This window comes from Capra hircus, chromosome 22 (assembly GCF_001704415.2).
Source record: "Capra hircus breed San Clemente chromosome 22, ASM170441v1, whole genome shotgun sequence".
Classification (NCBI taxonomy): Eukaryota; Metazoa; Chordata; class Mammalia; order Artiodactyla; family Bovidae; genus Capra; species Capra hircus.
Window position 1 is genome coordinate 11,201,512 of NC_030829.1, and position 27,550 is coordinate 11,229,061.

Sequence of the window (27,550 nt, forward strand, 5' to 3'; positions counted from 1 at the left end):
CAGAGTTGGACACGACTGAGCAACTGAACTGAACTGAACTGAAAGTTAGAAAGCTTCCTAGGTGGCTCAGTGATAAAGAATCCACCGTCAATGCAGGAAATGAAGTTCAATCCTTGGGTCAGGAAGATCCCCTGGAGAAGGGAATGGCTACCCACTCCAATATCCTTACATGGGAAGTCACATGGACAGAGAAGCCTGGTGGGCTTATAGTCCATGAGGTTGCAAAAGAGCTTGACTCGAAGAGCTACTTAGCAATAACGACAAAGATTAGAAAGTTCTATAAGCTTTGACAAACTCATACAGCTATGTAACCACCTCCGTAATCAAGATAGAGAACATTTCCATGATTGACAAAGTAACCCCTGTGCCCCTTAGCCATTACCTGCCTTCCACACTCAGCCCAGAACAGCTCTCTCTTCTCTCCTCTTCCTTCCATTTTCTGAAACTTCATCTAAACAGAATCATGCAGTCTGGAGCCTTTGGCATTTGGTTTCTTTCACTTAGCAAAATGCTTTTGAAGTTCCTCCAGGTGGTTTCCTCTATCAGTTGTTTGTTGGTATTTCTTGCTGAATAGTATTTGATTGTATGCATGTGCCAGTTTGAAAGTGTATGTTTAACTTTATTGTTAAAAAAACCTGCCAAGCAGTTCTCCAGAGCAGCGGTGCTATTTTGCATCTCCACCGATCGTGTCTGTCTCTTCTGGTGGCGCTGTATCCTTCTCAGCGCCTGCTTAGCATCGTCAGTTTTTAAATTTTAGCCATTCTGACAGACAGCTAGTGGTATTTTGTTGGGGTTTTCATTTCTAGTCCCTTAACAACTGATAATGCTGATATTCTTTTTATGTGCCATTCAGATATGTGCCATTCACATTTTGGCAAGGTGTCTGTTCATACTGCTACCAATTTTAAAAAATAGTAGATTATTTGATTTCTCGTTATTGAGTTTGAAAGCTATTTTTGGTATATTCTGGATACAAGTACTTCGTTGAATATGTGTTTTGCAAATATTTTATCCTAGTCTGTGATGTGTCTTTTCATCCTCTAAGCAATGTCTTTGACTTCCCAATTTTTTTGTGGTTAAACACACTTTACATTAAATTTACTGTCTTACAATTTACTTAATAATTGTATATTCTAAAGCATATGCAATTCAGTGATAATAACTACATTCGTGTTGTTGTGAATGTATCACCACCATCCGTCTTCAGAACTCTTTTCACCTTGAAACCTCTGAAGTCCTGTACCTGTTAAATAATAACTCCCCATTGCCCCTCTCCCCAGCCACTGGCAACCATCTTTCTGCTTTCTGTCTCTTGTTTTGACTACCCTACTCATATAAGTGGAATCATACAGTATTTGTCTTTACATGACTGACTTATGTCACTCAGTATAAAGTCCTCAAGGTGGGTCCGTTTGTAGCGTGCCAGAATCCATTTGCAGCATTCCTTTTTAAGGTTATATTGAGAGAGAAGGAGGGAGAGAAAAATGCATATGTATCAGATATCTTCTTATAGATGTGCTATGTAAAGCATACCGCATTTTGTGTACTTATTCGTATGTCAGTGAACACTTGGATTGCTTCCATGTGGTAGCCATTGTGAATCCTGCTGCTGTGGATGTGGAGATGCAGTTGCTTGTTTGAGTCCCTGCTGTCAGTGCTTTGGGATGTATATTCAGGAGTGGAATTGTGGCATCACATGGTAATTGTATATTTAAATTTTTGAGGAACCACCATACCTGCTGTCCCACAACAGCTGTACCATTTTGTGTTCAAGCCCAGTACAAGGATGCCAGTTTCTCCACATCCTCACCAGTGCTGTTATTTTCTTTACTGATAGTAGCTGTCCTAAAGGGTTCGAGGTGTTGATGACGTCATTTGAAGAGCAGAAATTGAAGTTTGTTTGCATGTGAATGTTCAGTTGTTTCCACCTCAGCTACTGAAGAAACCATCCTTTTTCTATTGTATTGCCTTTGAATCTTTATCAAAAAATCAGATGACTGTATGTGTGTAGGTCTATTTCTGGACTCTGTTCTCTCCTTAAATTTTGATCAGCCTCCTTAATGTGAAGCAGCGTTAAGCTTAATATAGTACCAGCCCTCCCTCAGAAGTAAATTTTTGGTCATGATTTAAGCAGAAGAGAAGACCAAGACATTTTACAATCTGGCCGGGCAGATTTACTCTGCATTTTGCAGTGAAGGGTGTTCTGAAAGACAAAACCTATGACTTTCTCCATGCTTTTTTAGGACCTTACCCAAACAGACTGTACATTATATCTTTTTCCAGGTTTAAAATAGGAACTGAGAATTTCTTCTATCTTGAGTATCCTTCTGCAGAAAGCTAATACAAAAGTACAAGATAAGATAAACAAGCATTTGAGTTTAAAATATAGTCTCCCATAGTTATACAATACTGTAAAAATAGTGACTATCTTGATGGAATCCAAGAAACAGAAGCATATAATGTCACCAGCACAGAAACAAATGTGCTAAGCCTCAGCTCTGCCGAGAGTACCTAGGCTCCAGAGAACATGGGGAACACCTTTCAGGCTGTGCACAGGTAGCTGACCAGTCCCACACACACAAAATAAGGAAGTGTTTCTATTACCTAAACAAAAGAGAAGAGCCTGGCAGTCACTGGGTAGCTTGAGTTCTTTTGCCACCAGGTAAATCAGGTGAAACCTACCTGAGAGCAAAATCTTCATCCAGGTGGTATGACCCAGTTTGTATAGAGACCACTATCTGTTTGCCACTGGTGTTAAGACATCTCTTAGAAAATGATGTTGAGATGATCAGCACCTCAGAGGTGGAAGACCAGTTCAGTTCAGCCGTTCAGTCATGTCCAACTCTTTGTGACCCCATGGACTGCAGCATGCCAGGCTTCCCTGTCCATTACCAACTCCCAGAGCTTGATGAAATTCATGTCCATCGAGTCAGTGAAGCCATCCAACTATCTTATCCTCTGTCGTCCCCTTCTCCTCCTGCCTTCAATCTTTTGAAGCATTAGGGTCTTTTCCAACAAGTCATTTCTTTGCATCAGGTAGCCAGAGTATTGGAGTTTCAGCTTCAGCCTCAGTCCTTCCAATGGATATTCAGGACTGATTTCCTTTAGGATGGATTAGTTGGATCTCCTTGCAGTCCAAGGGACTCTCAAGAGTCTTATCCAACACCTCAGTTCAAAAGCATCAATTCTTCAGTGCTCAGCGTTCTTTATGGTCCAACTCTCACATCCATACATGACTACTGGAAAAACCATAGCTTTGACTAGATGGACTTTTGTCAGCAAAGTAACATCTCTGCTTTTTAATATGCTGTCTAGGTTGGTCATAACTTTCCTTCCAAGGAGTAAGCGTCTTTTAATTTCATGGCTGCAGTCACCATCTGCAGTGATTTTGGAGCGCCCCCTCCCCCAAAATAAAGCCTGACACTGTTTCCACTGTTTCCCCATCTATTTTCCATGAAGTGATGGGACAGGATGTCATGATCTTAAGTTTTTTGAATGTTGAGTTTTAAGCCAGCTTTTTCACTTTCCTCTTTCACTTTCATCAAGAGGCTCTTTAATTCTTCTTTGCTTTCTGCCATAAGGGTGGTGTCATCTGTATATCTCAGGTTATTGATATTTCTCCTGGCAGTCTTGATTCCAGCTTGTGCTTCATCCAGCCTGCAATTCGCCTGATGTACTCTGCATAGAAGTTAAATAAGCAGGGTGACAACATACAGCCTTGATGCACTCCTTTCGCAATTTGGAACCAGTTCCATGTCTGGTTCTAACTGTTGCTTCTTGACCTGCAGACAGATTTCTCAGGAGGCAGGTAAGGTAGTCTGGTATTCCTGTCTCTTGAAGAATTTTCCAGTTTGTTGTGATCCACACAGTCAAAGGCTTTGGCATAGTCAATAAAGCAGAAACAGATGTTTTTCTGGAACTCTCTTGCTTTTTCCATGATCCAATAGATGGCAATTTGATTCCTGGTTCCTCTGCCTTTTCTAAAACCAGCTTGAATGTCTGGAAGTTCACGGTTCGTGTACTGTTGAAACCTGGCTTGGAGAATTTTGAGCATTACTTTGCTAGCATGTGAGATGAGTGAGTTGTGTGGTAGTTTGAAGACCAGGTCAGTGGCTAAACTTCTTTTCTATCTTCCTGTCTTCTATCTGGGCCCTTGTTCAGTTATTTCTCCACAAGCCTGCTGGATGTAAATTACCAAAGGACAGCTCTGATCATGCTCAAAGGTGTTTCTCACTGGCCTTAAGATAAAAACATGGTGTTTCACAGCCTGTAGTCCTTCACAGACTGACCCTGGGCCACCTTTACTGACTCCTGTCCAGGGATCCCCTTCCACATGGTGATGATGTGAACCTAAACGTGCTGTGCATTTTTACTCCATTGTGCACGTGCTGGTTTCTCTTATCAGATGCCTTTTCCTTTATATGCCTGATGGATTCTTCTTATCCTCCCAGATCCATCTCAGATGTTACCTTCTCTTGTCACCTTCCTGCACTGTCTGAGCAGGGTACAAGAAACACAGTATAATGTTCAAGAACACAGACTTGGGTTTGAATTCCAGCTCTATCACTTTTGAGTTGTGTGAACAAGTTGTTAATCTCTCTGCTCCTTCATTTCATAGTGGTACGTACCTAATAGTGTGATTATGAGGATTAAATATTAATAATATGTATGTGTGTATATAGTACAAATCAAAATGCATAAGTATTTAATAAACATGTCATATTATTATTATCTCCAGTTCGTTTAGTCAGCAAACATTTATTGAGCACCCACTGTATGCTGTTCACCTGTACCAGGGACTTGGGATGCACAGATAAGTGAGCCCTGGCTGTGCTTGAAGAGGAGGATATTCAGGGCCATGGAAGCTGCCACTTATTTTATGATGACTGTCAAGTACTGTACATGCGGATCTCAGTTCATTAAGATACAGGTACTGTACTCCCCACTGAGGCTCAGAGAAGTTAATAAGCAACTTGCCTGTATGATCTAGAACGTGTAGATATGTGCCTGCCAAACAGTGGAGCCAGGTGTTAAACCACTGGCCGACTCCGTTCAAAGGAAACTTAGGAAGTGCTTGGAGAATATCATAAGCCCTTTGAGATTTATACTTGAAAGACAGCAACCATATTTTTCTGAAAGATGCTTCTTTCTGCTTCTGCCAGAGGCGGCATATTTAACAGGATGAATTCTAGAGCTCACCCAAGTTGACAGGCCACATTTTCTTACAATTCATCTTCTGTTATTTATATAATAAATTCTGTCTCCTTGAGTCTCGCTATTAACTCTTAAATCTCATCAACACTCTTATATTTAGTTGTGAACTGTGAATAGTAGAAATGAGGAGGGTTAAAGTTTATAGTAAAGGTTAAGAATCCAGTCCATGGGGTTCTTGAGGCAAGCATAGCTTTTCTCTCTTAAGATTGTGGCAGAAGTGATAGGCTTCACTATTAACACTTACACACTATGTCTAAGTGTGTAACTAAATAAAAGTGGAATGTTGAGATATTTTAGAGTCATGGGATGCTAAGAAGGCTCTTAAAGATTCTTGAATCCACTTGTATTGGTCAGACTTCTAAATAGCAAAACACAGAATCCACCTAAACTATTCTAGACAGAAAGGAATTAGTCAAAAGAGTTTAGTGGCTTGTAGACCCTCTGGTAAGGCCAAAGAATTAGATTTGGCTGTTTCACGGCCAGAAAAGACATTGAACTATATCTTAGAACTACCTTGCCCTCACTTGTTGCTGTTTCAGCTCAGAAGCATCACCACAACCGTGCTTGTTCTCCCTGAAACTTGGTGATCATTTTCTAAGAATTATTAGAAATAAAAGGAAGCCACTGCCTGTAGGGCCACTTGATTCTCTTAAGGTATATGCTCATTTGAGGAGCTGGGCTGAGATCTAGTTAGAAAAGATCTTATAAAAACAAAATCCCAGATAAATAAATAGAGTCTTGTTCAGACAGTGAAATAATTTACAGCAATTAAAGGGGATGCGCCAGAGCCGCATCTTTTCACAAGGCTGAGATTTTAGAATGTGACGTTGAACAAAAATGCCGGCTCCATAATAACACATAGAGGGTGATAGCGTTCCAGAAACCTTTGAGAGCATGCAAAAATAGCCTCTATAGGGTATGCATGTATGTAAAACTACAGAAACATCCCCAGGAATGAACTCAAAATTAGTGGTGGTTTCTGGAGATGGGGAACAGGGAGTGGGACCAGGAAAGGGTACACAGGTAGCTTCCATTGTATCTTTAATGTTTTGTTTCTTATGGACTATTTTCTTGAGAGAGATACAAGCAAAATGTTAAGTGATCCAAGATCTGAGTAGTTGGCTAGCCCAATATATAGCTGTCTGTTATATTTATTCTCTCTGCTGCTAAGCTGCTGCTAAGTCACTTCAGTCGTGTCTGACTCTGTGCGACCCCATAGATGGCAGCCCACCAGGCTCCTCGTCCCTGGGATTCTCCAGGCAAGAACACTGGAGTGGGTTGCCATTTCCTTCTCCAATGCATGAAAGTGAAAAGTGAAAGTGAAGTCTCTGAGTCGTGTCCAACTCTCAGCAACCCCATGGACTGCAGCCCACCACGCTCCTCCATCCATGGGATTTTCCAGGCAGGAGTACTGGAGTGGGGTGCCATTGCCTTCTCCGATTTTTTCTCTCTACTTCTCTATATATTTATTCTCTCTACTTCTCTGTATATCCAAGGGTTTCATAATTTAAAATGTTAATCCTTGGCTTCAGTTGTGTATTGAGGTAAATTAAAAAAAAATACTGCCTCCTCTCCATAGAGATAAATTCAACAGAAACAGTAAAACTGCAGTTGTTGAATTTAGCTGGTTCCCTTCCTGAAAGAAGGGAGTTCAGGAAGGTATCCGAAACGTTTGGTCACTGAGCTTTCCAGAGGGAGTGAGCAGCCCTCAGCTGCAGCTCCGGCTGTGCCGGGTGTGCGAGCTGGAGCTGAGTTGCACCCCAGTCCTGCCCCATCTCTCTCAGGTGGCCTTCTGCTGGGTGTCATGAGTGCTGGGCCTGGAGCCAAGCTGGCTTTGTGCAGCATGCTGGCCACAAAAGTCCATGTTGGTTTTTAAATGCTCTATTTACAAATGCGTAGTCAGATAGCCCGGGTGTCATCAGAGGAATCATTTGCTTGACTTGCCAGCTCTACCCTGTTACCGTGGGAGTTTATTTTGAGGATAAAGGAACTGAAATGTTGAGTCAAGTCCTGCATATTAACCAAAGGAAAATCATATTGGAAGGAGAACAAAGAAATACGTGAAATGCAAAATCAAGAGGAGTCATCTTAAAAGAAATCATTTGAAAAAGTGTTTGAAGACCCGCGCCATCCCTGGCACACAGAGGCCCTCACAAAGGCTCTGAACTGATGGGATTTCAATCTGGATGGAGTGCTGGTTCCCCCATGGTCTAGGCTGCTTCCAACACTGGTTTTTTAGCGCAGGGATTTCTCCTTGAGTGGTCCATGAGTAGAATTGAGGGAGTCCATCAACTTGATTAGGAAAAAATGTTACATCTTAACTTTCTTTGACCTCTAACCAAAATTCACCATTCTCTTAATTATGAAATAACTGGCAGCAAACCTGTTAATATTAACAGTGCCTGTAACTTTATCATCATACCCCAAACAGATTGGCTTGTGATCTTTTTCTCCTTAAATATCCTTGTGAGGTTTTGATATCAAGGTTATACTGGCCTCAAAAAACAAATTGGAGAATTTTATTCTCTGGAAGAAACTGTGTAAGGTTGGTGTTATTTCTTCCTTAAATATTTAGTAGATTACAGTGGTGAAGCCCTTCGAGGTCTGAAATTTCTTGTTGGGAAGTTTTTTAAATATAGATTTAACTTACTTAATCTATACCTGACTATTCAGATACTCTATTTCTTCTCATATAAGTTTTGGGAAGCTTCTTTTTCTTAGGAATTTGTCTATTTCCTATGCTTTCGAAATACTAGGCGAAAGTTGTACAAAATATCCTTGTATGTTTTTAACATCGGTAGGTCATGCTCTCCTCTTTTTCATCCTTTATTATTAGGAAAAAATTTTTAAACATTAACACAACTCAGAGTTCTTAAGCATTTAGGGAAATGACAACCATTGATAAATGTTTAAATTAGTACACCCTTTCTGGAAGACTGTTTCGTAGAATAGTATATTTTGATATATGAAATGTGAGTGTATTTTATCCGACTACCTGTTTTAAAGAATTTTCCATAAATAAATAATTTCACAAGTGCAAAAATACTCACCACAGCATTATCTATAGCAGCCAAAAAAAAAAAGGAAACAGATCAATAAGGGTCAGGGAAGTAATTGTGCTATTTACATTTGCTAGAGTACATTTATTTTATCTTATTTTAGATTTTTTTTTTTTAACTTTATGGCACCACACAGCATGTGAAATCTTAGTTCCTCAACTAGGGATTGAACTCATATACCCTGCAACTGGAAGCAGAGTCTTAACCACTGGACCACCCTAGAGTACCTTTTGTAGTTACAAAACATATGACAGACATGGGAATGTGCTAGGGAGATACTGTTAGTTACAAAAAGCAGTCACAGAAGAATGTGTACAACATAACCTCTTCTGTGTTGAATATATGATTCTTTTTTAAAATGCATACTTCTGTATGTGAATGCGTATGTAGAAGATAATTGGGAGGCATGGTCACCAGGTTTCTAACAGCGATATATGTGCGTGGTAGGATGTTGGATAGCAGTTATTTTCTTTTTTGCTCTTCGGTGTTGTTTAAAATGTTTGTATGGACATGCATCACTTCTACAAAAATAGCAAAACTTTCTAAAGAGCTTGGCTGTAACAAGAAGATGAGAGGGTGGTAGGGGAGGGGAATGTCAAAGCATTTTTCTTGACTGATGGAGAACAGCCAGAGAAGAAAGAGCTTGAAGCTGCAGTAAAGAAGCGATAGTCAACTGAAAGACAGGCGGGCCTGGACTCAGACACAGAAGTCAACCCTCAAGGGGCAGTACAACATTCCTTCCAGAAAGAAGGGAAAGACAAGAGAAGATATGGAAGAGTTCCGAGCCAAAAGAAAGGGAAAATAATGTTCATAATTAACTCACAGCTGCCAGTTTCTTAGTGAAATCGGAGGTGAAACTATTTGAGTAGAGCCAGGGTCTTGAGGATAGTGGTGAGGGTCTCCAACAGGATTGACTGTAGAAGAGAGTCACTGGGGTGTGGGCAGTTGAGCCCACCTGGGGGTCTTAATAAAACTTTGGTTTAAGGGAACCCAGTGGTGTGGCTGGGCAGCTCTTCTCTAGGAGAAAAGCACAGTTGGTACCAGGCTATGGGGGTGGCTTGGGAGGCATCGTAGCACTTCAGAGGATGAGAAAATTCAGGATACTGATTGACCTTAATCCAGGATGCCTGGGAGGAAAGTGAATTAGGAAGAGTACCAAGGGCTGGGGATTTATTTGGAATTTGGACATCCAAGAAGCCAGAAGACAGGTGCTCAGGGTCAGGGTGGGTTTTCGGAGCTTGACATCTTATGGAAGGCCTGCTCAGTGGCCATAGGAGGACAGGAATGGTCACAGAAGTTGGGAAGGTCCGAGGGTTGTGAAACTTGGAGGTCCAGTGGTCTTGCTCATGGATGTGAGCATTTCCCAGGATAATGACAGGAATTCTTTCGGAGAAGATTTTGAGACAGGTGCTAAGAGATTGGGTTCATGGACAGAAAGACTCCTCAGAGCAGGCTTGAGGGAGGGAGCTGGTAGAGCCCTGGTCTGGATCAGCTGTGGGCCCACAGGGAGCTGGTTGACCTGCTCTCCTAAGACCAGGAGCCTGAACCCCAAGAGAAGCCTCCCTTCATGACTGTGGGGCTTTGCAGTCCAAAACTGGCAGAAGGAATGCTCTGCAGACACTGCTTAGCGAAGGGACAAGATCATGGGGTACAGGTAAGTGGGTAAAAATACGAGAATTAGGGTTCTAATGAGAACGGGATCAAAAGAGAAGCAGGCTAGAAAGAGGAAGGCTGAGCTGCAAAGGGGTGGCGATTTGTTTGCTGGTTTCCCAAAGGAAATGCTGAACTATATGTTTCTTTTTCTTATCACAAAGCAATATCTGCTCACAGCTGAGAGAATAGAAACTACAGATAAGCAAAAAGTAAAAACGAGTAAAGAATCATAAGAGCCACTCACAACCCCTGGGTCCTGGAGCTTTTCCCGTTGACATGTTCCCTCCTCCTGTTCCTGCTGCCACGGATCCAGGTCAAGGCCTCACAGGCTCTAAAACAAGCTTGTCCTCAGGGTCAGATTTCTCTTCCTAGCAGAGCTCCCAGGCCGGCCTCCTCCGGACTCCCAGCCCTCCCATCCTGCCGCCACAGCCATCTTCCCCAAACACCCCATTCCCGCTTCCCTTTTCAGGTTCCATCATATACCACGCCCCGCTCTGGCTTTCCAGGGCTTCTGTAACCTGGAGCCATCTTACCTCCCTGACTCGTTTCCAAACCCTGCCCTTTACTTAGACCTGCTTTGCTTCCCTCCCAGCTCCCTTCCCCGGCCTCCTCAACATCCAGGCCTCAACATCCAGGTCTTCATGATACCTGCCCCGTCGGGCTGGCTGCCCCCAGATTCTCCCAGTTGTCAAGGCCCAGTGCCCTGCTCCAGCCCAGACTGACTGATCTTCGCCTTCTGGATGCTTGACTGACCACTCCTCCTAGGGCCTCGTTGGTTCTTTGTCAGTTCATGCTCAGGTATGACAAGTACACTCAGGTATACTTAGAAGGAAGCCCAGGATTTACAGCTGGGAGGAACATCAGTTCAAGGGAGGCCAAGAGACAAGCCCCCCAAAGTCAACCAGCAAGTTGTTCATGGAGCTGAGACTGGAACCCTGATTCTCAGACATGAACACTCCTCATTGAATTAAATATTGCTTTCTAAATAAAGCTTTTCTCTGATGCCTGGACATGAAGCCCCAGAGACGCAAAGCAGTGGTTATCAGTGATGAGAATATATCAGGCTGCTCAAAATCCAGACTGCTACGCCTGATAGGGGGAGACGCTGATTCAGTAGGTACAGGATCGGCTCTGAGTATCTGCATTAACCAAATAAACAAAACTCTCTGGCTGATCCTGATGTAGAGAGCCCTCAGCTCACCCTTTGAGAAACAGAGCTCGCTCTTGTCTTTGGTTTTTCTTTCTTTGTTAAGTTCTCTGACATTTGCTTGTGGACACGGTTAAGCTCTCCCGAAGCTTCCCATCTCGGGAGCAGGCTTGGGTAGCCAGCCCCCCACCCCATCCAGCACGTGACAGCAGGAGTCTGGTGCTACGACCCGTTCATCTTCTCAGGCCCCAAACTGGCCTGGGCCCAAGCGCCTGTCTTCCTGATGTGCACGGCCATTTGGCCTCAAGAGCCAAGTTATTTTTCAGAGTCCTTGGAGGCAATACCTTGGCAAAAGGTTGAGTGTAGTGGAATTCTTTGGAAAACATCCCCCTGGCCCAGGGTGTTTCTGAGCACCTTCTGTAGCGTGGATGCCCAGGCTCTGGGGGCTGCCAACTGTCTGTGTCACAAGGTATCCATGTAAACCAAACCCATGCTTGGGCCCGGGCTCTCCAAGCCCTGGCACATGCAGCCGGGCCAGGCTGGCAGGAGGAGGAGCCATCTGCGCGGTGATGAGGGCCAGGCTCCGGGCATGCCGCCTGCCTGGGTCTGTGCCTTGTATCTACCATTTCTAGCCACGTGACCTTTGACATCCCTTTGCTGCTGTTTCTTCATCTATAGAGTGAGAGTATAAATTACTATAAAGTTAATTATAATTGTTTTACAAAAAAATGAATTCCTACCCCACAGGATAGGTGATGAAGGTAACAAATGAATGCATAAAAAGCTCTTGAAACAGCGTTTGGCACATAGTGAGTGTTCAGTAAGGGACTGCGGTTATTATAATTATCTCATGAAAACTATGATGAAATAATGAGACTCACTGCTCTCCACCATTAACAGTCCAAGAGTTACCAGTTGCCCCTTGTTGCACGAGCGTAGATTAAAGGAATGACTAATAACGTAGTAATTGCTCTTCAAAATGCTGCCTGGGCCCTCCAAGACAATTAAAATATGCTAGGTATTTCCTAGCAATAAGGTCAAGCCTTGCATAATTTAACAGCTCTACAGCAGTTCAGCATTTTGGTGCTTTGGTAAGGTGGCAGTTATATAACAGGCTGCAACCACGCACATGAGCAGAGCCAGAGGTGGGGGAGAGGGTGCTTTGAAAAGATGTGTTAAGCACAGGAATGAAGGGTGTGATAGATGAAGGACCTGGCAACAGCTGCAAGCTTCAGAAAGTTTGAGTCTGGGGGAATGCATACATGCCCTGTGTCATTTTGGCACATGTTGGCTTGAAAAACATCTCCCAATGTTAACTATCAACCTACTGCCATTCGGAGGTATGAAGTTTTGTCTTGTATTAGCCATATTTCAGGTGTTTTCTCACTCCTTGGTAATATTTTAAGCTAAAAGTATGATTGCATCAATCTCTAAAGTGACACAAAGCTGAATCAGTCTCTGAAATCATGTCTTCATCAAATTTTTATGTAAAAACGCAACTTACATTGTTGCCAAAGTATCCCCTTCCTGTATCCGATTGCCATTCTAACCTTCTTTGGTGCTTCAGACGTAGTGGTTCCATCCTTCAGATTCTAAGTACAGGAGAGCCTAGGAGGGTGTTAGAAAGCGGATGCCAGTGGCTTGTTTCTGTTTGGGAGTGAGAGATGCTAGTCTTATGAGTCCTTCGCAAGTGATCTCGTGTGCTAACCACAAAAATACTTCTTAGACTGCCCTGTTTGAGTTGTGCAGTATTTCTTTAACAGAAGACTGACATTCAAATAGACTGCTTGATGTTTGTCATGACATAAGGCCCAGAACCTCTAGCGACCAGAAGGTCAGTTTGTTTCTGGAACCGTCTTTAGACAAAGATCATCCTCATCTCCTCTAAGGACCCAGAACTGGTTGCCCACACTTTTCAGAGATAATGCTCAAACCAGGGTCTTTAGAGTCATGGATGAGGAGAGAGCTATGGGGATTGCTGTCAGCTAGGCCAGGCTGAAAGCTTGCCTTAGTAGGGCTCACTGGAGAGCCTGCTATTCGCCTTACTAAGGAGCTGCTGTAGAGTAAGTTCCTGGGAATGAGCGAGGCCCAGGAAAGCCTTGTTGGATGGCAGTCTGTAACTTTACCTTAAGTCTTTTAAAATAAATAATTTTTAACATTTACAAATGAGAGCAAAATTTTAGATGAATATATTCTTTTTTATTGCTGCCTGTCCAAGCATTGTGGGAGGTCAGAGTGCTAGCTTAATGACCAGGTGGCTGGCAGTAGCTTGGAGGCCTTAGCCAGCTCTAACTTTCATTTATTCACTGAATACCAGCTTAGTGCAGGCCCTGGACTACCTGGACTACACTGTGCTGTAGAGGAAGGATGATGGCTGGAAAGTCACTGAGCATGTATATGTAAGGCATTATTTTGAATTCCAAACTATTTGATATTTTTCATAATAAAGTTTTTTAAAAGTGAGCTAGCATATTTGATAATAAGGAGACCTTGAAAAATGAAAAAGATAACTAGCTTAAATGCTTTTTAAATATAATAGACTAGAAAACAAAATCAGGATGCTTGCAAAAGGCAAAGTGAAAAGATGAAGAGAGAAAATAGGAGAGCAATAGTAAATTAAAAATTTTGGTGATGCATCCAGGAGTTTGAATATCTGAATAGGAGTTCCAAGGCGAGAGAAGGAAATTATCAAAGAAGTAATACAAGAAAAATTTCAGAACTGAAGGTCAAGGAACTTTCAATCCAGAGCCCAGCACAATGAATGAAAAAAATTACCCTTCTCTGGACACACTGTCATCAACATTCACAACTCCAGAAACAACGAATTGTAACAGCTTTGGGGGGGGCAAATGAATCACAAATAAAAGAAGGAAAATCAGAATGCCATCAGAGCGCTTAACATCAGCACTGAAAGCTAGGCTACAAGACAAGAGAGTAAAGGCGCCAAAATACTGCGGGAAAATTATTTTGCAGCTAGAATGTTATGCTCAGCCGAATTCTCAATAAAATCTCAGGACAGAACAAAGACATTTTTAAATCTGCAAGGATTTTAAGTTTTGCTTCCTGTGGGTCCTTTTTTAGGAAACAACCAGAATACTTCACCAAAATGAGAAAATGAAAAGGAAGGAGAACTAGAACCCAGAAGGCAAGGAACCGACACAGGGAAACAACCCAGCGGGGCCCAGCATATATGAAATAGGCCCAGCTACTTTGAAATTCAGATTATCTGATGGACTTACTGTGTGGAAAATAATATTTGTATATATATTGATAGTTCAGTTAGAGGGTCTGAAAAAGCCTGAATGCATAGAAAATTAAGCAGACTAAACAAAGAGGGAAGTGTTAACTCCAAGGAAAAAAATTTTACAAGGGGGAAAAAAAATAAACTCCATGGCTTTTCAGTAAGCAGTTCCTTGTCACGATAATGTAAAGGAAGAACGGTGGTAGGTGGCACAGAAGAGCTAAGACCTAGGCAGTTATAACAGGAAGGTAATAGGTGAAGGGTAAATAGATCAACCAAGAAATGGCCATATTAACATATTACTTGAGTTTTTAAAAAAGCTAAAAGCATTGAAAACTCGCCTCAAGGTACTGTGTTTTGGTTTCAGCATTTTTGAGCAGTTTGATTTAAACCATGTGTGTTTGTTTGCTCTGAGAAAAATGAAAATGAATGAAAAGGAGAAAAAAGTTGAAAGTTTGACCATCAGTGGGAAATTTCAAGCCTACATCATCCAAGCATTTGTCCCACAGGCATCAAGTGGCGTGGTGGATGGGAGCACACAGACAGTCTCTGTCAGATCCAGCCTCTCTGTCTCCATGTTTCTTAGCATGGGACAACCTTCCTGTCCTTTGGCAGGTGACTGGACCATCTCCTGCCAGAGTCATACCAAGTTTCAGATGAGGTTATGAGGCTGAGCAGGAGTGTGTGCATCATAACAGGAAGGGTGGAAAGAGGAAGGAAGGAAGGAGAAAATCCCCTTCATAGATGGATTTAGAAAATGATTTGCCACTTTACTATCGAGCCAGCTTCAGGGAAATTCTATCTGAAATGCACCAACCAGCTGAATACAGCATCAGATGGCAGTTCCACTTCTTGACCATGTGAAGCTGCTGGTGTGACTCAACATGTGTCTGTTGGCCAGCTCCAGGGAGCAGTGGGTACACCTGGATATCCCATTCCCACCCCAGATCCAGGTTGGAGTTGGAGTGTGATGCTGAGGGTTCTTTATGGCCTGATCCAGTGATCTGTCCAGAGAATATAGAATGGACCAGGTTCCCCCCAACCCACACCCCTCATCCAGGGGGCACCTCTCCATCCATCATCACTGCTGTCCACAGGTAGCTTTTCGTAAGTCTGAGGCCTATCCCAGTCCAGACTAATCCATATCTGGGCTCTCTGCCTGAGTCTCGTTAGAACTGGACCTCTGAGACTATAGTGATGTTAGCGATAATCAGGCAGCTGTCCACTTCTTATACCTACTCCTGTTGAGCAGCCCTGTCTGAAAGAAGTGATTGCTTTTTCTACTCCTACACCAGGGCACCAGGCCAGCCATAAGCAAGGACACAGCTGTCTGTGTTGACTGGTCTGCACTGAAACCCAGTGCGTCCTCTTCTGCTCCAGGCCTGGAGGCCATTTTATAGGGGAGCCATTGTACCAGAGTCCTAGTTGGGAGGACCCCTTGCACTCTCAGTTAGTTGTGGTTTAACCTGTTTGTGGAAGTGTTTTCCTTTGAACAAAAAGAACATCTTTCTTTTACCTTCCAGGTAGTGAGCCATTTTAAAAAATCTTGATTGTTTATTATAGAAGTAATGCATGCTTGTAATAAGATTGAATCAGTATAAAACTGTGTTAGGAAAAGGATGATACATATGTATGTACAACTTTGAACAACATACATACATGTATGTATACATACATGTATGTTCATAGACAACTATGATTGCACATATATGGTTATTCAGTAAAAATGAGATCTTATGCAATGCAACTTGTTTGTTACTGTGACATAACTTATAGACACCTTTTAAAATTTTTTTATTTATTTTAATTGAAGGATAATTGCTTTACAGAATTTTATTTTCTGCCAGATACCAACATGAATCAGCCATAGGTATACATATGTCCCCTCCCTCTTGCATCTCCCTCCCATCTCCCTCCCCATCCCACTCCTGTTGGTTGTCACAGAGCCCTTGTTTGAGTTCCCTGAGCCATACAGCAAATTCCCATTGGCTGTTTCACCTGTGGTATTGTAAGTTTCCATGTTACTCTCTCCATACATCTCACCCTCTCCTTCCTCCCCCACCCCTGTCCATTGTCCATAAATCTGTTCTCTATGTAGACACCTTTTTATGTCCTATAATTCTGCCTCTTTCTCAGAAATATTCTTTATACTGATGTACCCTGGTTTATCCAAGTCCCTTATTGATGAACATTTATTTAAATCCCCCCCGACTTTTGATGTTAATATTAGTGTTGCAAAGCAGCCTTAACCTTGAAGTCAGACCACCTTATTTGGATCCTAGATACTCCCATTTACTTACTTTATAATCTTTAGCAAGTTATTTAAACTCTTTAAGTCTCAGTTTCCTAATCTGTAAAATGGGAATAAAGTTATCCTCGCAATGTCCCTACCCTAAAAAAAAAAAAGCTAAGTGAGATAATATGTATAAAACTACTTAGCATATCATAATAATGATAACTAACATTTATTGAGCACTTACTGTCAGCCAAGCACTGTGTGGGTAAACAAATACTATACTGTTTCACACATGAGCCTTATAACAAGTATCTTAATATCTGAAAAGGCAAGTCCTTCATTATTATTATTAAAATGACATTAACTATTCCTCTGCATTTACTCCTCCAGGTAAATTTTTTAAATCAACTTTCCACCTACCTCCCATCAATATGACAAGCTTTTTTTTTTTTAAATCCAGTTGGAATTTTGAAGGGTATCTCTACTTTTGAAGGTTGCCAGAGTAGAAAGACCCTTATGTCAGAAGGAACTGGGTGGTCTTGTGGTGGCCCTCCAAAGCCACATGACCATGGGCAGTTCATTTAAATGCTCAGCTTCCCTACCTATAAAATGGGAGGGATGATCCTTACAGGGTGAAGGGGGAGGATATTGTAAGAAAGTGCTGGAACAGGGCCTGACACTTCATAAATATGTAACAAACGTACTTGCAGCTGAGGTAGGTATTTGTACTTTGTCTTCTGGCCCTTTGTCATCAGCACCATTTTCAGTGGCAGCTCAAAGATGATCTGCAGTGAAAAGAGTTTGTGTGAGAACAAGAGCAGCAGTGAGCAGGCAGGATGAAGTCTCAGGCCCCCGCTTCCTGTGCAGGGCGAGCTGAACATTTACGACCCGTTGAAGATTAGCCAAAAGGGAGGAAAAGGAATTGGGACAAACAGGCTGTTCCGCCGCGCCGGCATGTGCCACCGACCGTGGAGGGGACTTCCTGCTGCAGGACACATCTGACCTTTGGAGAGGCACTGTCCGGGTGAGGCTGCCCTTTAGCAGGACAGAACACAGCTGTTGTTTAGATATCAGAGGCTAGTTAATAACTGTGTTTGGCAGTCAGCTTGGGAAGTTAACAGTGTGAGAAACAGTCCGGTTCTAGGTTTAAGTACTGCCAGCATAAGGGAATCTTTGTGTTACCAACAGGTTGTTTGGTAATCCTTTGAACAAAAACGAACATTTAGCAGCTTTAAAAAATATGAAGGGAACTCATAAAAGCCGGAGCAGATGTACAGGCAAGGGTCACACTTCCAGTGCCCTCTGGGGAACGGTTTCTGGACTAACACGTCCAACAAATGTGTTAATTCAGGTTGAGATTTCTAAGGCAAATATTGACTCAGTCACAGTATTTGCAGTTAATTCTCAACTTGAATGTGTCCTTTCAGAATGCCTTTGCCTGGCTGTTTTCTTTCCTCGTGTGTGTTAGTTTGCCCACCCTTCACTTTGAACCTTAGCAGGTGAGTTTTTAATGACCAGCTCTGCATTCTTTCTCTAGGCTTTGAATAATGTGTAGAGGAATAAATATAACTATTTCTTCATTTCCCTAGTGGCATAACTGTGGGGAAAGAGGGAAGAGAAGAGACAGTTTAGACCAGGAGATCCTGGCGGAATGTAAATGATTCTCAGTCTTAGGTCACATTACATAAAAATAACTTCTTACCCACAATTCAATATTAAAGGAAAAACTGAGGTTGTTTTGTTTTTTTTTTCCCTCTTCTCAGTTCACTTGATACTTTAGTTCCTGTTAATTTAGAAACGTGTCTTACAGTTTCTTTGAATTGGTGTGCAAACTGCTGCGTGGTTAACCAACTTCTAGTGTAAAATAGAAAGTGTTCACTAAAAGATACAACAAATATACCATATACTTATTTTACCTTAGTGTTGGAAGATATTTTCACTGGATACAGAATTCCAGATTGAAAGTTTTTTCCCCAGATGCTGCTATACCATCTTTTGGCTTCCTTGGTTTCTGATAAAAATCCAGTGGTTTCTGGAATCATTGTTACCTTTATATAATGTAGCATCTTTCTCTGGCTACAGTCAAGATTTTTTCTTTATCTTTTGTTTTCTTTACATTTATCCTGCTTGGTGTTCATGGAGCTTTTTGGATCTGTAAATTTAGGTTTTACAACAAATTTGGAGAATTTTCAGCCATTATTTCTTCAAATATTTTCCTATCCTATTCTTTCTTATTTTTCCTTCTGAAACTGCAGTTATACATGTGGCAGACTTTTTCGTGTTGTCCTGCAGGTTTGATGTTCCTTTTCTTATTCAGTCTTTTTTTCTCTTCTTCAGGTTGGGTCATTTCTGTCAGTCTATCTTCAGATTCACTGACTCTTTAATTTTCTCCATTCTGTAAGCTCATCCAATGCTTTTTTAAAAAATATTTATATATTATATTCTTTAGTTCTAGAACTTCCAGCTTGTTCTCTTTTGTTGTTTCTTTTTCTCTGCCACAGTTTCCTATATATTTCATTTATTCTTTTAGGCCATTGAGCATAATTATGATAGTGCTTAAAAATTCCTCTCTGTTCATTGTGACATCTGGGTTATCTTGGGACCGCTGTTGATTGTCTTTTTTTCTTGAGGTCGGATTGCATCTTGCTTTATTTTTGTATACGTAATAATTTTAGAGTATATTTTGAACACTGTACTAGTATGAATACCGTGACTTCCCCTATATTCTGAAGAAGTTGTTTATGGGGTGGGGAGATTGTTGTTTGTTTTGGGTTTTGCGTGAGCTCTCAATTAATTGGTTGAACTAAAGCCAAAAACTTGGTCTCTTGGCTCATAACTGAGGAGCACCTCAGTTCTTGGCTCAATAATTTTATCTTTAACCAGGTTGCTTAGAGTCTGCTCTATACATGCCAGGCTCAGGAGTCAGTCAGAAATGGGGCAGAGTTTCAGCACTGAATTTGAGTCCCTCTTCGGCTCTATACTTTCTGTGATTTTCTCTTTACTTTCCAGCATCTGTAGTTGTCTCGAAATCTCTCCCCACAGGACTACATGCTTTCTGTTGGCGTTTAGCCATCTAGCAGGGCATTGACTGCAGCCTGCCACCAGGCTCGGAGCCATAAAACTGAGAAACACATGTGAATCTTTTCCCTTCTTCCAGGGAAAGCGTTAGCCTTCTTCTACAATACGCCTGCTTTTTTGTCTTTCCACAGTGCCTTCAGATAGTTGTTTTTTGTATATTTTTCTCTAGAGTTTGTAGTTATTTTCTCTAGGGAAACTAGTCCAGTAGGAGCTTACTTGGCCATATCAGAAGTAGAACCAAAAATATACTTTTTAAAGAACATTTAAATGCAAGCTGCTCCATCCCATAATTAGTTCAGATTAGCAAGTTTGAAAAATATAAGTAGAGAAAAACATGGAACTGGAAAACTTCTAGAGGAAACTGTTATTTATAGGGTCTTGGTAAACAGCAAACTACTATTAATACGCAAAGAAGCAACATAGTTCATTGTAGACTTTAGCATGTTAATGAGGTACCAAAAGCTGCTTTGTAAATCTTTTCATCAGAACTTTTTATTTCATTCTGGTGTAGTAAAAGTTGCCATGCAGTAACTTATTGTACATACCAAGTCCATTATTAAAGGAAGAAACGAATTTCTCTGTCAGAGTTGGAGATTTGTCCAGTCAGCAAATGATAGAACAATTATACAAAAAAAAAAAAAATCAGTAAAGGTATAGATGAATGCATAAACAAAATTGATATAGAATACTACATCCAGCAGCAACAAAATGCACATTCTTTTAAAATGCACGTGGTGTGTTTACCAAGTTGGTCAAAGTAGTGGGCTGTAAAATAAGTCTCTATAAAGTTTAAAAGTTTGAAATATATAGAGAATATGGGATATCCTCTGACCACAGTGGAATTAAATTAGAAATCTATAACAGAAATTTATCTAGGGAAATGCCCAAATACTTGGTAATGCAGCAACGCACCATATATATATAAAATCCATGGTTTTTATTGCAAAGAAGAAATCACAAGGTATTAGAAACTGTTTGTAACTAAATGATACTGAAAATACAGCACATCAGAATTTGTAGGATGCGGCTAATGAGCATATAGAGGGAATTTTATAGTTTTAAATATTTGTATCAGAAAAAAGAAAGGTCTTAAATGTGCTGTCCAGTAGCACTTTGTGTGAGGATGGAAGTGTTCTGTATGTTGTCTAATCTGGTAGCCACTCACCATGTGTGACTATTAAGTACCTGAAATGTAATTAGTATAACTAGGGAGTTAAAATTTTAATGTATTAGTTTAATTTAGATTTAGATATTCATATGTGGTTATTGGCTACTGTGTTGGACAACACTGGTTTAAAAATCAGTAACTGACGGTTTCCTCTTAAGAAAAGTACACAATATAAGTAATAAGAAGGATACAATAAAGATAAGCACATGAATCAGTGAAGTAGAAAGTAGATCAAGAATAAAGAGAAAATCCATAAATCCAAATACTTGGTCTTATTAAAGATCAATAAAATTTGCTAAGTACAGAGAAAACACAGATTACCAATATCCAGGATAATAGAGGAACTACAAACACTGGGAAAATAATGGACTATTATGAACAACTGTGTGCTGAAACAGTAAACGATTGAGATGAGCTATATAAATTCTTTTAAAAAGTGCAGCTCATCAAAACTAACACAAGATGACACAGAAAGTCTGAATAATCCTGTGTCTATTTTTTTAAAAAAGTCTAATTCAACATCAAAAACCTTCCCACAACAATTTTGAACTCTCAGACAATATTGATAGGAATATAAAATGGTATAGTCACTTTGGAAGAAAGTCTGGCATTTCTTATAAAACTAAATATATACCTCTTTGACTCAGCAATGCTATTAATAGCTTTGCCTGCAAGGGAAATTGAAACATATATTAACAAACACAAGTAAAGCCTAGGTATGCCCATCAATAGGAAAATGAATAAGCAAACAATAGGATCTTTATATAATAGAATACAATTTAGCAATATTAAGAAGAAAAGTACATTCATAAGATGCAAGAACACTTATGAAACTAAAAAAATGCTGAGTGAAATTGTTAAACAGTCAGAACTAATCCATGATGGAAAAAAAGTCAAAACAGTGATTCTTTATGGAGGAGTAAGGGGGTTTTAGTCAGGTTTATATATTTGTCTAAACTCAGTGAATGTACACCTCCCACTTGGTTACGTCACTGAGTATAAATTTTACCTCAAAAAAGTTATATTGAACTGAATTTTTTAGGGAAAGTCTGACGTCTGTAGTTTACTTTGAAATACATCAGAAAGATTAGATGGATTGATGGATGGACAACAAAATGAATGTATACATGTATATATGATAAAGCAAGTATAGTAAAATGTTAGTGGTAGAATCTAGGTGGCTGACCATATTTATTTATAAGTATTTAAGTATTTATTTAAACATACTTCGTTGTCTATATGAAATTTTTCCTAATGTTAAAGAGAAAAAGTACAGAAAAAGTATGCTTTTAATTCCATGTTCACATAGTAGAGCTTCCCTTGTGGCTCAGCTGGTAAAGAATCTGCCTACAGTGTGGGAAACCTGGGTTCAGTCCCTTGGTTGGGAAGATGCCCTGGAGAAGGGAAAGGCTACCCACTCCAGCATTCTGGCCTGGAGAAATTCCATGGACTGTATAGTCCATAGGGTCTCAAAGAGTCGGACACTACTGAGAGACTCTCACTTCATTTCACACAGAATTACTGAAATTCAGTGAGTTGAACCTTCACTGGGATCTGCCTTTTCTTTTTTAATGTTTATTTATTTATTTAGCTGTGCCGGGTCTTAGTTGCAGCATGTGGAATCTTTCATTCATCTTTCAGTGAGTTGAACCTTCACTGGGATCTGCCTTTTTTTTTTTTTTTAATGTTTATTTATTTATTTAGCTGTGCCGGGTCTTAGTTGCAGCATGTGGAATCTTTCATTCATCTTTCATACTTGGGATCTAGTTTCCTGACCAGGGATTGAAGCCAGGCCCCCTACACTGGGAGCTCAGAGTCTTAGCCGCTGGACCACCAGGGAAATCCCAGGACCTGCTTTTATAGACACGAAAACTGTGTTATGAACACATTTTTTCTGAATTTCTTGAGAGCTACTATAAACAAAGGACCATGGAATAATTAATTAATATGACTCAGGTGTTTTCCCTGTCCTCTGGAAACTTGCAATCTAATGAAGCATGTAAAACAAACATACAAATAATAGAGTACAGAAGGCCATACTTTCTCTAGAAGGTAAGGACAGGCTTGGTGTGGCTGTCCAGCAGAGTGAGAGTGTATTAGGTTGGAGAAGCCATGGCGGCTGCATGAAGGAGGGGATGTTTTACATACTAAGAGCACAGACGACTTCAGTAGGGAGGACAGTATCCCAGGTACAGAAAGGAGCCTGTGCAGATTTTGAAAGGATGTGAAATAAAGCTGGAAAAAGGGACCAGGGCCTTGAATACCAGGGTTGGGTTTTTTTCAGTAGATAGAAAGGAGACATACGTAGGTAGCGTGTTTGGGTGAGGGAGAGAGGTGAATACTACATTGTAAATGTTCTGTATCGATACCCAGAAATGGAGGAAGTGCAGATGAGAACCCCTCCCCCCACCTCCCACTGTCACACCCCCTTAGAGGGGTGCCACCCAGGCCCCTGCTTCAACTTGAAGGAGTTAGATTAGAGGATCTCCAGGGTCCATCAAATTCTGTGATCTAATGACTGGAAAAAATTGTTGCATGAACAGATTAAATATTTCCTCTTGCCATGTTATATTGCTGTGTTAGCCAACTCTTTCTTCATAAAGTCTGGATTGTACTGTTACATAACTCTCTTATATTACAGTGTCCATATTCTGGGTGTCAGAACTGTGAGCTGTTGCTGTGTGGTAATGTTGCTTTTCACAGACTGGTAACATTTCAGGCTCTTAAAATTTTAATGTTGTGGGAAGAAAAATGATTGAGTCTTTAAACTGGATGGAAGTTACAGGGGAAACCTCCTGCGTATGTCACAGATGGGTCTGAGTCATCCAGACGTGCTTGCATCATTCTGATAATTCCCAAATGCAAGGAAACAAAATCTTAAAGTTTTATGTGTGTCTGTGTGTGTACTAAGTCGCTTCAGTTGTGTCCCACTCTTTGAGATTCCTTGGACTGTAGCCCGCCAGGCTCCTCTGTCCATGGGATTCCCCAGGCAAGAATACTGGAGTGGGTTGTCATGCCCTCCTCCAGGGGATCTCCCTGACCCAAGGGTTGAACCCGCATCGCTTCTGTCTCCTGCACTGGCAGACGGGCTCTTTACCACTAGCGCCACCTGGGAAGCCCAGTTTCTTGTGTTGAAAGAAAATCTACTGCTGCATGACTTTTTAATAATGGCTTTCTTGTCATCTCTTATATGTTTTGATCTTTTGGCTCAGGGGAAATAAATGTCCCAAATATATTGAACCATTGGGTAGGTGATGATAAACTTTGATCTCTAAGCATCCAGGTCTGGATGGATATCTGTTTGTGTGGAGAATGAAGGAAAGATGCTGAAAATAGTAACTTTCAGACCACTGGGTTCTAACATTTGATATGAGGAAAGAAATGATATGCTGAAAAAGTGTGAGATGGGAACATAGACTCTTTGGTAGGAAAAAACAGGAGGTAACTCAGAGCCCTCTCCTTGGTATGTTTGCCTTTGCTGGCTTGATGACTGCCTTAGACCCCGTTCCAGAAACACAAGTTTGATCTTTGATGGAGTGCTAGTTACACTGAGAGCTCTGTTGCAGAGACAGCATGCTTCTTAGCGTTCATTCACTTTTCTTCTTATTAGGGAGAGAAACCATGCCCTGACCTCAAATGCTTCAAAACCATTTGAACACCACGCCACACCTCTCCAAAGGTCTTGTATATTTGTGCTCTGTGAACAGGGCAGAGATGGTCAGTATTCCTATTTATTGATGGAATCAGTCCAGAGAATTCCTAAGGTCTTTTAGAAAGAGGGTGTTCTCTCTGGGGACCCAGTGAGCAGCAGGGTCTCAGTTCAGAGCTGCTTCAAAGACCTATGGACTGTGGCTTCAGACCCAGCCCCAATTTAAGGAGAGGAAGCTGCTTTTCCTCTGCTGGGAACTAGAGACTACCACATCAAGACTCTTCCATTTTTAAACACTTCACTGAAATGTGCGCTCTTTGTTAGCAAACAGCATGTTTTGAGGCCAGATATCCTGTCCAAGTAATAATAATGCCACAGCTTCTATCATTAACATGCTTTCCCTTCCTCAACTTATAAGGATTTTTCATCCAGTTGTAAAACAAACTGTTAAACCTTTTGAAAATACAGAGGAATGTAAGCCATTAAAGTCATCCATAATGCCACAACTGAAAGGTGTTAATCATTGTTAACATTTTAAGATTCTTTTTCTTCCTTTAAACTTTCTGTTATCTACATAAATGTCATAAGGAGATCATGGGAAATATGCCAGCTGTTTTTCACATACATGAGAATTTTTCTCATGTTATAAAAAAATCCTTAGAGAATATACTTAATGACTACAGAATATTCATTCCATTTTGTGAACACAGCATCATTTTAATAGAGCCTCACTATTAGACATTTAGATTGTTTGTAATGTTCCTTTGGAAAAGTGGCAGTATCCTTGGTTTCTTCTTCTGGGGAGGAGGAGAAATATGTGGGTTTGCCTAAGTGCCTGGTGCCACAGACTTAACCTGTTTGGACCCCTTCTTGGGGCCCTGTCTGGCTTTCTGTGCGTCCAGATGGAAGGACCGGGGAGGGTGACCTCAGAGCCGCTGATCATGGCCAGGGTCACTCTATTTGTGCTCTTCTTCCTGGGGACAGGCAGGCTGTGGGCATGGGAGTCCATCCCAGTGGACAGCTCCTCTGCTTCCAGTAGTCCTGGGAGGCCAGAGGACCCACCCCTTCCACGCTCTATCTTCCTCAGGAGAGATGCCAGTCTGAGTCCCACATGGCTGTGGTCTTAGATCTAAAACAGAGAAGCTGTACGTGGCTTGGAGCCCGCTGGGCCTAGTAATAGTGGTACTAACGGCGGCTAGTATTTAGTGGACATTTGCTATGATGCTTCAGGTGATCTGCACACAGCAGCTTGTTCATTTGCAGACCTCCTGTTCTGAGAGTAGGCAGTAGTGTCTCCCAGTGAAAATAAGTAGGTGGGCTCAGAGCCACACAAACCAGCTTGGGGTCCCGGCTCCCTCCATTGACCAGGAGCTCTGTGACTTGGGCAGGTGCAGTTGTTAGGCATGAATTCAGCTACAGAGATCAGAAAACTTTACCAAGAGTAACTTAGACAGGCAGGTAGTTATTTTTCTGGAGGGAGCCAGCCCAGGGCTCATGCAGTATCTTCAGGGATCTAGCCTCTTTTTTTCCCACCTCCACTATCTCCGGTTAGTGGCTTTTGCCCTTGTGCTTATGACATGGCTGCATCTGAGGCAGGAAGAAGCAGAGAAGGAGAAAGCGAGGCAAGCCCTGGACCAAGAAAGCGGAAGCTTTCTTGGAAACGCTCAGCTTTATGTCTCAGTGGCCAGGACACTATCACATGGCCACCTGGCTGAAAGGGACTCTGTGGGGGAAGGTTTAGCTGGGCACACTGCTGTCCTAGAGAAACCAGGGTTTGGTTAGAAAGGGAGATGAATATTTGATGGGTCAGCAGCCATCCATGTCTATGTCAGCAAGTCACCCGTCTCTCTGGCACTCACTGCTTCCTCCTCCCTAGTCTGGTCAGGCTCTCTCAACTGACAGGAGGTGTGCCCAGTTTGCCTTGGGCTTTGGGAGATCCCCAGGGACGGGGAGACCCGGGCATGGGATCCAGCAGCACCCTGTCCATTCCCTGTGGGTCTCTGTGCCTCCCAGCAGGCCCGCGGGCCCCTTGTTCATGAGGTCTGGCTTGCTCTGTCCTGCCATCACTTCAGAATCCGGCGTCTGTGACTCTGCACCACACCCCAGGATTCTTCGTGGTGTGGAAAGCTGACCTTTCTGCCCTCTGCTTTCCCTTGCTCTCCTCCTCCCTCCACTGACTCAAGCCAGCTGCCGCCTCTGCTCCTGTGGCTGCATCTTACATTCAAACCCCCAGAAAGACAGCGTCCGGGGTGAGGAGCATCACAGTCAGGCGGAAGCTTCCTGCCCAGTGGTTCCCCCATCACTCTTTAACCACCGGACACACTGTGGCTTCTTTCCTCACCAGAGAGAGCCCTGTAGCTGGGGCAGGTGCTGAGGGAGCCCCAGCCTCACCCCGACCCGCTCCCTCAGGGAACCTCGGGGCACAGCTGCATGGCTCTTGCGTTGCCGTGCACACTGAACCCGCAGGAGTTGTGCTCCGGGAAACACTGCCTCTGGGTGGGCCTCAGTTGTTGTCTGAGACCATTTGAGATGGGGGTAAGCTTCCTGTCGTCTGGGTGTTGGAGAGACAGCCAGAGCCCCCGCATGCAGACTCCAGGGCACAGTGGAGAGTGTGGGTTTCGTGAAAAAGGTGGAGGAGAGAGTCGGGGAAAGGGGGCTGATCTGACTGCAGGCATCCCCAGGGAGGCCCTTGTGGTCCACAAGGAAGACGCCATCAGCCAGGCCCCTCATCCCAGGCTGCTGAGGGGTGAGGGCCAGTTGTCAGCACAAAAGAGGGAATGTGTGTGCACATTCTTTGAAGCTGTGACTCACTCCAGAGGCTCCTTGTGGCTGTTATTACAGCTGCTGCCGCTGCAAAACAGCTTTGAACCCTAAGGTGTGAGACCGCCTTTGGAGGTGGAGGCAGAGAGCAGGGAGGGTTGTTTGGCAACACGGAGGTGAGCGACACGTTCCACGATCCAGGGACGGGAGGAGCGTGGGTGAGTAAGGCTCCTCTGTCTCTTGAATAACACTTTTAGGTGGTCTGTGTGATTCTGGATGCAAGGAGAGTACACACGCCTGGGCCCTGAGGGTCAAAGGCAAGATTCAGGCCAGGAGGCCCTGTTA

General features: G+C 42.2%; 1 protein-coding gene across 1 annotated transcript in view; it reads left to right on the forward strand.

The window, feature by feature from the left end:
- CTDSPL (CTD small phosphatase like) overlaps positions 1-27,550 on the forward strand; it is a 124,230-nt gene that overhangs the window by 14,286 nt on the left and 82,394 nt on the right. The window lies entirely within an intron of this gene.